At 36.3% G+C, this 13,668-nt stretch overlaps 1 pseudogene; it reads right to left on the bottom strand.

Annotated features, from left to right (window-relative positions):
* Positions 1-2,431: 2,431 nt before the first annotated feature.
* The window catches only part of LOC129025026 (ankyrin repeat domain-containing protein 36B-like), a 36,364-nt pseudogene continuing 25,127 nt past the window's right edge, over positions 2,432-13,668 (bottom strand).

The raw sequence follows: 13,668 nt of genomic DNA on the forward strand, positions 1-13,668 counted from the left end.
CAAAGGGAGGGACTACGAGGGAGCATTACCAGTTCCTCCCCCAAATCTGCAGAGCTGAGATCCTAATTTGTGTTGCTAGATTCACTCAGTTGGATCTGGTCCTCCTTGGGACACCAGCAGGTGATGAGCTCCCTTGCTCCAGAGCCTCTCTCTCGCTCCATCAGTCATCTCCAGTGCTGCACATGCCTCTGTCCAAGCCTGATTCCTGACACCGTGCCTACCCATCACCCTACATCACTTCCTGGGCTGGGAGAAGGATGTGATGTTTCCATGGTGATACTGGACCACCCCCGTGCAGAGGCTTAATCACCATAAATTTTACTGATTCAGTGGCCCAGGACTCTGTCTATAGGTATGAAATGGGATTGTAAACCCCTCTATCTCCCAAGTATGTTTGTGTTCTCAGAGAAGGAATGCTGGAACTAGTGGCAAAATACCTGGGGTGAGTCAAGGCCCCACATAGATGCCTCTCCTGTTCTAACTTACTTGTCAGGAGGGTCCAGGAAACACACTGATTTCTGAGTCCACATTTAGGATCTCCATCCCCTGCTCACTGGTTCCAACCCACCTTACTGAGTCCCACTGACCAGAGTCCACCCTCATTCCACCCCAGTTTCTGGGCCTTGGGCCACGCCTGTGGGAGATTCTAGCCAGGTGGAGTATCTCTGGCTTGTCTCCTCCCTGCCCTGCCTTGCCTGCCACAGGCCCCGAGGAACTCCACCCTACTCCCCAGTCCTCTCCTCCCAGCCTCATTCCTGCCTGGCCATCCTGAGCCCTGCTTAGCACAATGACAATGCTGCCTCCCTTGTTGGGTCACAGCCACTCCTCAGATGCATCACGTCCTCATCTGACAGATGAGGAAAAGCCTAGATTTCACATCCAGAACACATTGCAGTCAACACTTGGATCAACGCTTCTTAAATGCCAACCTCTGTATTTCTCCACCTTTTCTTCCTCATCTCTGCCTTTAGCCATAAGACGTTTTCAAAGGAGAGACCCAGTTTACCAGAACATGCAAAACATCATCCCAGGAACATTAACTGTCCCGGGGCATTCTGTCTTCTCAGGTGATTTGATAAATTAAATGTGTCTGAAACTTCTGTGACAGTCAGTGCTCCGGACACCCATTCCTGCCTTCTCCTTTGCTAGCATACTCCTGAGATTGTACTGTACCTGGGCTCCCTGGCAGCCAGGGCTCAATTCTGGCCACTGAGAGAGAAGCCAAGGTCTGCTCCAGGGCTGGGGTTGCTTTCCTGATATGGTGGTCAGATACAGCTGGCTGTCTTAGACTGACTTTCCAGGGACAGACTCTGAGACAGAGAGCCCTGTGCATGCAGGACGTTTACTGTGGAGGCTTTCGGGAGATGCACCTGGGACAGATGAGGGAGGCAGGATGGGGCAGTGGGAAAAGCTGGCTGGCAATGAGGCTGCAACTGAGGCTGTGGCTGACACTTCAGGGAGCTCTGGAGCTGGCTGGCCCTGCAGCTGCCCTGCCTTAAGTCAAGTGGGCAGAGCCTTCGTCTCTCACATCAGCCGGTAGTTCCCAGGCAGGGGTGAAGGCATCTGTAGCAGCTGCTCTCCCCAGCAGCTGTAGGGAATGCCTTGGCTTGAACAGGTAACCTGGGCAGGGTGCCACCACATCCACTACATTGACACCTCCTCTTCCTGCCTTGGACAAGGACTTCATGGCCAAAGAGATGGCAAAAATAGAAGCCCAGATGCTGACAGCTGTTCGACCAACACCAGCCACCTCTTTGCTTGAACTTCATAAGAAGTCCAAGATGACAAAATCCATTCTCCACTATGCTCAGTTCACGATACATGCAGCCAAATGCACTGCAGCCTGGTAGAAGTGCGCTTTCCCACCTTCCACTTCCTCCGAAGGCCCACCAGGGCCTTCCCTCCAAAGCCTGGTCCTCCCTCAGGCCTGCAGAGAAGACGGAACTTCCCAAGCTCTTGTCTCAGGAGAGAATGTGGATTATAGAAAGATTGTGGGTGTGAGTGGAGTGGGAAGTTATTTAGGTAATAAGATTTTCAGGCTCGGTGCAGTGGCTCACGCCTCTAATCCCAGCACTTTGGGTGGCCAAGGCAGGCAGATCACAAGGTCAGGAGATGGAGACCATCCTGGCTAACACGGAGAAACCCCGTCTCTACTAAAAATACAAAAAACAACTAGCCGGGCACCTGTAGTCACAGCTATTCGCGAGGCTGAGGCAGGAGAACTGCGTGAACCCGGAAGGCGGAGCTTGCAGTGAGCCAAGATTGCGCCACTGCACTCCAGCCTGGGCGACAGAGCCAGACTCCATCTTAAAAAAAAAATAATAAAAAAATAAAAAGTTAAAGAGGCCAAGAAACATCATTTAAAACACGATATAAATTTTCATCAGAAATAAAAGATACAAAAATATTTTCATTTAATAAACATCTTTGCATGTCACGCATTTAATGGGAAACAAAATATCACGTTAACAGCCTAGTAATACAATTTTATTAAACTCAGTATAAGTTGAAAAGTTTATCAGTGTTAATAAGAATGAAAAATATGTACAATATGCAATTACTATTAAATATAATTTGCCCATAGTTGCACACTGAATTCATTATCATGGCAGTTAAGTATCAGAGCTTCTGGTTTCTCATTCTTCATTCATGTATTTAGCAACCATGTGCTAAGGTACTAGGACAAGCACTGGAATTACAAGATAAAGATGATATGGTCCACGCCTCAACAACTGTATGCTATAATCTGAAAAAACAAACAGGCAATTCCCATACAGAGTCATACATACAATGACAGGCATAAGACAGCACTTATTGGAAGACATAGAAGGGATACTAGCCCAGGTCATAGCCACTGTGACCTGTGTCAATATTGTAGGCTTTTTGGTAGAGGCAATTCACAGGTTGATATCTGAAAGGGAAGGAAAACACATGTAGGATAGAGGGAAGAAGTAAATACAAAGAGCTGGAGGTGAAGATGATCACTGTGGAGCTCCATGTAGTCTAGTTTGGCTGGATGCTAGAACAAAGGTGCAGAGTATGGTAAGTGGTGAAAGATAAGGCTGAATAACTTGACAAGAACCACACTGATGTGAGAGTTTTGATTCCATGCTAAGGAATTTTCAACTTTTCCCAGGGGCAAAAGTAAACCAATGACAAAGTCAGTGCCTAGAGATTTAAAATGTCACTGGTCAAGTGATTGCTTGTGACCTGTAATTGCTTAACTAATTATTATCACACGAGTGTGGGGTCTGTTAGCCTTAAATCACTGCCTTAACCTTGAGAAGTTGATGATGCCTTTGTTTTCTGAGAACAGTTTCAGTGTGCAAGCTGACAGTTCTATAGCGGTGGCAGAAGAAAAGTGTAGGGCCAGAAAAAAAGGGATACACAGACTTCTTGTGATTTTTTTAAAGCTATGGAACATGATGAATTAACAAAGCATAAGTACATTCTTCACTATGAATGTTTTATGTTTTCACATCTTTCACTAGATGTGTGTAAGAAAAAATATTTAATGTAGCATTTATTAACCAAGCAATTGAGAGGAATACCGTTCACTATTTATTTCAGAAATCAATGATTTGAATTTAATTCAGAAATTTTGGCAACATACCTTCATCTAGCTCTTGAACACCTGCGGCATCTGAAATAAATCAAATATTACTTATAATGTTTCAGTCAAACAAGAGACATTATCATGTAAACCCACTGTAAGTCAAGGAGCATCTGTACTGTAGATTGATCATCCCTAATCTAAAAATCTGAAATCCAAAATGCTCTACAATCTGAAACTTTTTGAGCACGGACATGACACCACAGCTGCAACGTTCCACACCTGACCTCATGTGACAGGCTCTGGTGAAAACAGTAAAAACTTTGTTACCTGCAAAAAATCACTGTAAAACATTGTAGAGAATTACCTCCAGGCTATGTGCATAAGGTATATATAAAACATAAATGAATTTCATGTTTAGACTCAGGTACCATCCCCAAGATATTTCATTAGGTATATACAAATATTCAAAAATCTGAAAAAAATCTACTTTTGGTCCCAAGCATTTTGGACAAGGGATATTTAACCTGTCCTACTGGAAAAATAAAATTCCTTTTCAGTATGACAGAAATTAAGAGATCAGCTTACCAAACTTGAACGCTGCAGGATTTTCTCAAGCCACTCAATTTGGTCATCCTGTTTTTTAATAGTTTTTCTCATCATGGCATTTTCTACTTCAACCCTAAAAGGTGCATTTTAAAATAATTACTCTCACACATAATTTTTTTTAAATCATGTAAATTCTAAACAAACTTCTGAAGGTATAATTACACAAATTCTTAGCGATTACAAAAGTAGATGGGCTACTGTGCCATTGGGCTACTGTGTCATTTTTCTACCTGTGCTTTGTTGATAATATGCAAAATTTAGGAATAATGTAGAAAAATGATATATTTCAATATAGCTTACAAATGAAACTTTTTTGGCTTCACAAAGACATTATTATAACTGATACAATTTTCATACTACAGTGCTCTTTTGCTTTATAAATACTCAAGTTATTTTGTGTGCTGCTTCAAATTTTACTTTTGTGCGTCGCCTTCCATCTCCTTAGTACATCTTATAGTAGCTGTAAAAGTTGATCCTGTATTTCTTGAAGCTAAAACAAAGAATTTTTAAAAATTACATTTGGAAATGACCTAAATGTCCATCAGTAGATGAATGAATCAACAAAATATATATAAAATATTTTAGACTATCACAATCTTTTTCATTTAAAAAAGGTCATAATCTAGGAGAAATCATCCCATTACCTGTGTTTTGTAATTAATTTTAGTGGGACACTGCTACACCCCTTCAATCTGCATATTGTTCATGGCTACTTTTGTGCTATAACTGCAGGGCTGAGTTATTGCAACAAGGATCTTATGGCTCACAAAGCCTTAAATAATACTATCTGGCCCTTTACAGAAAGTTCACAGACCCCTGCTCTAGGACTAAAACACAACATTCTTCTTGCTTTTGAATTACATTTTATCAGTTACATGCTCAAACTTACAAACTGGTAAAATGTGGAAAGATAAAGGATTACCTCATGCTAAGCATTTATATTTTGAATTCCAAACACTACCACATCAACTATAATTTTATTTTTTGTATGTATGCATTTAGTTTTATTATAGCAAAGCAACTTGCACATTTTTAAATATTTAAAACTAAGCGTCATCTTTCCTTTCTAGGGAAACAACAAGAAAATTTAAAAACAAGCAGGAATAAAATTAAAGTCGACAAAGTCAGTTCCAAATAAGATCCTACAGGATCTTATTGACTCTCCCATTGAATAGCAGGACTCAAGTCGTCATTAGGAGAGAAGTAATTTAAAAGTGTCATCTTAAACTGCAAAGATGTCCATTAAACATGCCAAAGGAGAAGCCTTGTTGTCTAAATGCCCACTTAACCAACCCAAACATCTCAAACCTATCCTTTGCTGACCTTCTATAATCCCCTTTTTAGTTTAGCTTTTTCTACAAATAAGAGAAAATAGATACATGTTGGCAAATGCTAACTGTCCATATTCATATAGAGACAGAGTGTGCTCTCTGAGCCCAATACAAAGAGAGTAAGGATTTTCATCGAAATAAAAATTTATTCAGTAAAATGGCCTTTCTGAACAAGTTAACCTGAAATCTATGAAATAAGTATACACAGGTTCTTTATACATTCAGAAAAGTAGAGACTAAAAATAAGATAATTTTCTGAAACATTCCATTAGACATTATCCTCTGAATTAATCTGGCTTGCCTCACCATGCCAATAGCGAAATCATTAAAAATAGACTGTTTAACAGGAAAAAAGAACTCTCTCAACTTCTGTGAGAAATGATGCATAATTCTCAACTTTCCTAAGGTTAAATATTTAAGAAAAAAATACATGTATAAAAAATGGCAGAATGAAAGCCAGAGATTAAGATATAGGTGCATTATAATAAAATTTTAATAAAATTAATAATAAGGAAAATACAAAAGAAAGCCATCCACTATAAAATTTTAATAAAATTAATTATAATAAAAATACAAAAGAAAGCCATCCACTAAAATTAGTACCCCAAAAAACTTTATATTAGTTAACTAGCTACAGATTAACAGTTGTTGGCGTGCAAAGTTTCATACATACTTGACTTCTCATCTGGTCTAATTTCTTCCTTGAATCCTGCATCTCATTTTCTAAATAGATGCAGTGACGTGATGAAGCATCCAGCAAAGCTTTTGTTGCTGATTGTTTGTTTAAGACATCATCTCGTTCTTGTTAAAGCTGTCTCACAGCTACCTGATAAGATGTTATTTTTGTTACTGATTTTACAAATCACCTTATTATTAAACCATTAATAATATTTAACTCTAAAGCATACACTTTGAAAAATATCACCACACAGACCGATTCACCTTCTTTTCCTCATGTGTACACATTCCTGTGTATTACTGAATCCCGTTAAGGATACAGAAGGTGTTATCTTCCTGCCAAACTGGTATTGTTATTCACACAACATATTCAGCCCACTAGTCATTCCTCCCCTGATGACTCTGCAATGCTTAAAAACCTTCTGAAGTCTCAAAAAGAAATGAGTATGTAGGTGAGACTGATGGTAGTAAATTATACATTGTGGAATGATTTCCCTTTTTTTTTTATTAGAAACTCAAATCAACCTCAGAGTTCCTCACATTAAATTATCTGCTCAAATCCTTCCAATAGATGTCTATCTCAGAAGAAAGGTAAAATTCCAGTGGCCTTAGATGCTCTAAGTAACCTGCCGTCCACCTCCCGCCCTGACTCAGCTGCTGTATCTCTCCTCCCTACTCACTCCACTCCTACTCTACATGAATCCTGCCACTCCTCGTTAGTCTGAAATCCTCCTTAGTCTGAAAATGGGGATCCAGTGTCAAACTAATAAATCACAGATAGCTATGCCTCTCTTTGTCCTGGACAAAGTTATATCCAAATGATAGTAATTGAGCCTTGAAATAAAAAGTACGAGCACATTTTTTATTTAAAAACTGAAAGTAAATTATAAATGCCAGTGGGAAGATTAAATCAAACATGATTTGGCTAAAATTTACTGGATTTTCCCCATATTATAAGTAAAATTAGATGCCTTTAAAGAATAGAATGATCATATCTATACATAATTTAAGATTGAAATAGTTTCAGATTTAAGTCAAATTGACATGAAGAAAAACAAAATTTTACCAACTAAGACATATTTAAAGCTACTGAAGAAAAGTAATTATGAAATAGGGAATACACTTCAGTTCATCTAGGAAATCTGAAATTAACTGTCAAAGTACCCCACTTAATTGAATCAATTTCAAAATACCATTTTAGGTATGAGCATTTCCATATATCTGATTTATCATGGTCTTAAAATGTTGCAACATAAATACCTTAAAATTATTATTTCAGCAGTATAAGACTACATTATTAATATTAGTCTATATTAACATTTTGTAACTTAAAATTTTATAAGTGACACTTGACTTTAATCAGGAAAGCATTTCTCAGTTCTAACTTTGACTTGCTGGAAACAAGGAATGTTTCTAAGCTGATATAGCAGATATATTTATCATATGTATCCTTTTTTATATTCAACTAGATCCAACATTCAGTTGTAACCAAATATTACTTTAAATTTTACTTCAGGAAGTTTGAAAAATACTTATTTTTCTTGATACTTCTCTTTCTGCTTTCTCTTTTTCATATTGGCGTTCTTTTTCTTTCAAATGATTCATTTCATTGACCAACTTTTATTGTCTTCTTCTAGTAAAAGACGGCACTTTCTGCATTCAGCTTGAAGGTTTTGTACTCTAGCATCACATCTGGCTTGAATATTAAGTATTGCTTTTTCTTGATTGTCAGCTTTGTTGTGAGCATCATCCAGTTGCTGTTGAAGCAACATATTTTGTTTTTTTAGTTGACAAAATATTTCCTGCTTTTCTATGCATTTTTCCATTGTATTGTATCCACTTTTGTACCTGTTTTCAATGTCCTTCATTTGACTCTGTTTTTGCTTTAGCTCACTTTGCACGCGTTCCAAAACCAAAGCCTTTTCTTTCAGAGCCTCTCTTGTGTAATGGAGCTCAGTTTCAAGGACTCTGGACTTACTCTCAACTTTAGAAAGTTGCTGAGAAAGAATCAGAACACAAGAATTCAAATTTTCCTGTAAATGACACCATTTATCTACTGTGCCCTGGAAAGCAAGCTCTTGGTCTCTTTCTGATGAGTGACTTTGATCATGATCACATAGAGCAGCATTCAGTCTACAACAGTATGATTGCATTTCTGTTTCCAGTCTTTGCTTGCTCTGTCTTTCCTTCTCTAGCTTGGAACGGAGCGTTGTGTTTTCATCCATCAGAGCAGCAAGCTGTCCACTATAACAGGCTATCATTTTTGCTAATGTTTCCCCATTCCATTTTAGAGCATTTTGAAGGTCTTCATGCTTTCTTTTCACAATTTCAAAGTCTTTTAAATATTTCTTTTCCAGGTTTTGGTTTTTTATTGTGTCTATTTCCAGCCTGAGCCTGGCAATTTCATCTTGCATCAAGCGGTTTTCATGCAGCAGGTCTTCTTTTTCATCAGTTTCAGAAATCTAAGTAAAACAAAGAAAACTTATAACTAGTATCCAATAGGATAACATATCGTGATTGCTTCTGAAATTAAATAATAACCTGTACATTTATACAATGAGAGGTTACCATAACTGGATATCTAACTGGGAAAAAAGAAGTTGAGTCACAACCTCAAACTTCATATAGCATAAATTCCCCAAAGTTCAAAAGTTTATTTGAAGACAGTGAATCCATGAAAGCAAAAAAGAAACCACTAGATAATTTTTTTAAATTTCAGGATTAAAAAAGGTTTTTACTGAATTACAACAAATTGCAAGGCATAAAGAATTAATAACTATGACCACATTAAAAAATTGGGTTTACACTCTAACATCTAAACTATACCTCTCCCTATAGTGACAGCCTTAGCTTGGCAGATATTTGGACACATGAATGATGTTTTCCAAATTCTTTAAGTTCCCTTTGTCTAAAATATTGCATAGATATTCCACTTTTCTAATATTTTATGGTCAGTTTTAAGAATGACATTTATTGATAAATGATAAGTCTAGGCATTGTACTAAGCACTTTTACATGCACAAATCAATGAACTCATTTAGTTATAATTCTATAGCAAAAGGTTAAAAATATAAGCAAGCTGCAGGATTTTTCCCAGCTTTTCTGACTCTACTCCTAGTGCTCTTCCACCAAATCAGTAACTTCTTTGAGGTAGATATATACATACAAAAATAATCTTTTATTTCAAGACACCAAAAGTCAAGAAAATTAAATTTTAAAGCTCTTCTTAGAAAATCATGAGATTATTTGCTATTGTGATAACTTTTATTTCTTTTCCATAACATTTGAAATGTAATTAACATGAAATAGGGGAAAATATGCTGAACTATGTCACTAGGAACAAAATACTTATAATATCATTAAGTATATATTATAGAATAGCATTGTTTTCAAAAGGCCTTTGAACTAAAATAAAATATTTCAAGATTTATTACAAATAATTGTAGCTATAAATGCCATGATTCATTTTTAAGATGAAATAAAATTTGGGGATTGTTTAGGCCTAAATAATATACATTAAATGAAAGAGATATTATAAGTAATATTAATAAGAGTAGAAATATGAAGTTTTACCAAACATTAATTTACCTGATTTGAATTATTTCCTCCTGTCTTCCATTCCACCTCTGCTGATTTGAGAGCCAGTTTAATTTGTTTTGTCACATCAGCTTCTATCCTATATTGCTCTTCTGTTATTCTTAACTTTTCCCTAACTTTTTGGTGCAACACTTCAACATTTATTTTCTTTTTTTCTTGCTGTATGGCAAATCTGTAAATATACTTATCTTAGAATTTATCTTATCAGTGAGGACTAGGCTCTAATTTTTTATCTTGCCCAAATTCCTACCTAAGGGGTCCAGGGAGTCATGCCCTACAAACCATGGATTCTCATCAGATGGGTTTTATTTGACCCTGTATATTGTGATTTGCTTTTCAATCTGACTCTGGCATAACATTATGAGACAAGGAAGAAAATATTTAATCCAAAATATATTTCCTTGCCATGCCTTGAAATTGCCCTGCAAAGTCTCTTGTGGGAAAAATCCACATTCTATAGAGAACCCCCTTTCCCCTTTGTTTTCCTTCCTTTCTATGCAGATCCAGGGCATAATCAGCTGAGAGCCAGGCACCCTTTTGGGTCCAATAAGAAACATTTTATAACCTGCTGTCTCTGAAGTCTGCTGAGAGATTCCTCTGCACAATAAAACTTGGTCCCCACAATCGTTTATCTTAACCTGAATATTTCTTTCCATTAATCCCAGGTCTTCAAATAAACTCAACCAATTGTCAACCAGAAAATGTTTAAATTTACCTATAGCCTGGAAACCCCAGCTTTGAGTTGGCCTGCCTTTCTGAACAAAACCATTGTATTTCTTAAATGTATTTGATTGATGTCTCATGCCTCTCTAAAATGAATAAACCAAGCTGTGCCCTGACCACCTTCGGCACTTGTTCTCAGGACCTCCTGAGGGCTGTGTCGGGGGCCGCGGTCACTCATATTTGGCTCAGAATAAATCTCTTCAAATATCTTACAGAGTTTGACTCTCTTTGTTGATATTAGAAAACAAAACATTCATATGTTGGTTTATTATCCTAATAAAGTTTCTACGTTCTTAAATACTATTTTTCTTTCTAGTTCTCATGTTTTTAATTTCTCACCTCAATCTCATCCAAAGGACATGTATAAGTTGAAATGTATTGATAAAAGAACATCCTGCATAAGTTTCTGTTACTAGTAACTCTAGCAAATATTATGAAAAAGGATGTTGAAAATTATTCAGTAAAGTTACAAGATAAAAATTATCTTTTCTTCACACAGTAATTACTCCTCAATTAGGATGAATCATTTAGAGTTAATTAACATAAAGTTACTTTTTATAAACAAGTTGATACATTCACTAGAAATAGAATGTTTCATCTTCATGAAACATTCATTGCAAGTATCCCTAAACATAATTTACATTGTAAGATAGCATTTTCGATGTCTTTATGAAACATATATCAGCAGATTACTGTAATCCAAGACTAGGTTAAGAATGTAATATGTTAGTTACCCTACACTTTTTAAGATTGTTTTTTGGGTAACACTTTCAATCTATCCTGTTGATTAGTATGTATTTTATAACCAATTTTAAAATCTGTTTTGGAACAACACAAGATCTAATATTTAATTAAACAATAAAGAATAATACATGTCTTCAGCATAAAATTGAATTAATTTTATCTACATAGCAGAGAGAGAGATGTTGAATAACCTAATCAGTAATCACTTTCCATTTTACTTTTTATTCCCTGCATATTAAGAATAAAACTGGATAATTTTTTTTTTTTTTTCCAGAGGGAGTCTCATACTATCGCTGGGCTGGAGTGCAATGGTGCAATCTCGGCTCACTGCAACCTCTGCCTCCCAGGTTCATGCGATTCTCTTGCCTCAGTCTCCTGAGTAGCTGGGATTACAGGTGCAACCACCACACCTGGCTAATTTTTTGTATTTTTAGTAGAGATAGCATTTCACTATGTTGAGCAGACTGGTCTCAAACTCCTGACCTTGTGATCTGCCCACCTCGGCCTACCTGTGATTACAGGTGTGAGCCACTGCACCCGGCTGATAATTTTTAAAATAATTATTCTTGGTAAAGAAAAATGTCTGTTTTATACTCTGTTGGTTGAATTATAAATTAATATAAACTTTCTTAAGAACAATTTAGAAATATTGATCAAAGATCTAAAACAGATCTAAAAAAGTTTCTATATTTAACCAGAAGAATTTAGCCAAAGTAAATAATTAGAAATGTAGAAAACTATGTGTATATAAAAGATGTTCCCTGTAGCATTATTACAAAAACTTTTTAAAACCTAAAATTCAATTCATCGATTAAATAATGAGATTTCCAAAGGGCAAAATTCTATACAGCCATTAAAACTATGATTTAAAAGAATATGCATTTAATTATTAGAGAAGTATTCACAATTAAGAACTTGTGATATTATATCCAATAATTTCACACTTCATAAGATTAAGAAGTTTTCTTCCCTGTTAAATCCTAGAAGGAAAGTTCACAATTACAAAACTTCTCCTTATACGTCTTTAATATAAAACAAATAGTTCAAACATTTATTTAAAACTAGGTCATACCTCAAACTACAGAGTTCTTTTTCCAATTCAAGTGTTTCATGATCTAACTGCGATTTTATTTCTTCTTTTTCAGGTAGTCTCTTTTGTAGTACACTAGCCTTATTTTTCATTTTTTGAATTTTTACTCTAAGTTGCTCACAGTGATTATCTTTAAGTTCTATTGATCTTTTACATAAACAAAATGTATTTTTAATTTTCAATAGGTGAACACAATCTGTAACCGGGAAAAAACAAAGTAGAGATAAAATACATGAGTAGATTTTTGGATATAAAGGACTGTGCATTTTTAACATGTATTCATTCATACATTGAACAAATATGTACATATTGAGTGCCTACAAGGTGGAAGATATTATAGTAAGCTCTGCAGATAAGACAACACCTCTGCTATTGTTTTAGCTTAAAGTATAGTGAAGAACCAAGATAAAAAGGTGACAGTTATAAACTCAGATAGGTCCTGTAAAAAAAAAAAAAAAAAAAAAAAAAACATAGTGATATGATTGCATAAGATAATTTGATCTATACTTCACCCAGGGAAGATTTCCCTGAGGAAGAGATGCTACACTGAGAAATGAAGGATGAGAAAGAAGCAGTTAATAAGCAAAGAGGAAACCAAAACACTCTGGCCAGTTTGCAGCATGTGCTGTGCTGAAGCTCTGCTGCAATCTGTTACTAGCTCTGATGGAGTAACAGATACTGATTTTTCATCTTATCCGAATGAATAAAAAACAAAACAGACAAAATACATTAAACGATGATTTTCAACACAGTGGACTTCAGGCAATGAAGATGGTAGTTGATCACTGAAAGACAGAAAACAAACATAGCAGGCCTTACAAATGTCCCAGCTCTTTTGACAGAGTTTTGACAGAGGTTCGAGGCCATGACAAAGGGAGAAAATCTGACATAGAGCTGGGGTGATGAAGCGGAGAGGCTAGTAAAACCAAAGCAGATAGAGATCACAGGACAGAAAACTGGAGAGAAAAAAGCAGTACAGGAAACAAATCCTGGAGATGTGCAGAGATTCCCTCTTGGGTATTTAGTGGAGTAACGAAAAGTGCTTGCGTGCTAGGAAACTTCCTAAGAACAATGGAAAATAAAATTTAAAAAAATGGTTAAAGAAAATTAGCAGAAACTATGTCTGGGGTTCACACAATGACTGGAAGAGGGTCCATTCCCATGAGCCAGGCCAAAATACCACATACTTCACACGACAATGAATATTCAGAAAAGTCTTGCCTCAGGAGTGAGGAATTACCCCAAATCTAAAAGCAAGAATGGAAAGATTATAAGTAAATCTCTGTACTCCAAATAAAACTCAAGACAATAAGTGGAGGCAGGGAAGGTTTTTTTAAAATCAA

This window comes from Pongo pygmaeus, chromosome 12, assembly GCF_028885625.2.
Source record: "Pongo pygmaeus isolate AG05252 chromosome 12, NHGRI_mPonPyg2-v2.0_pri, whole genome shotgun sequence".
In the NCBI taxonomy this organism is placed as follows: domain Eukaryota; kingdom Metazoa; phylum Chordata; class Mammalia; order Primates; family Hominidae; genus Pongo; species Pongo pygmaeus.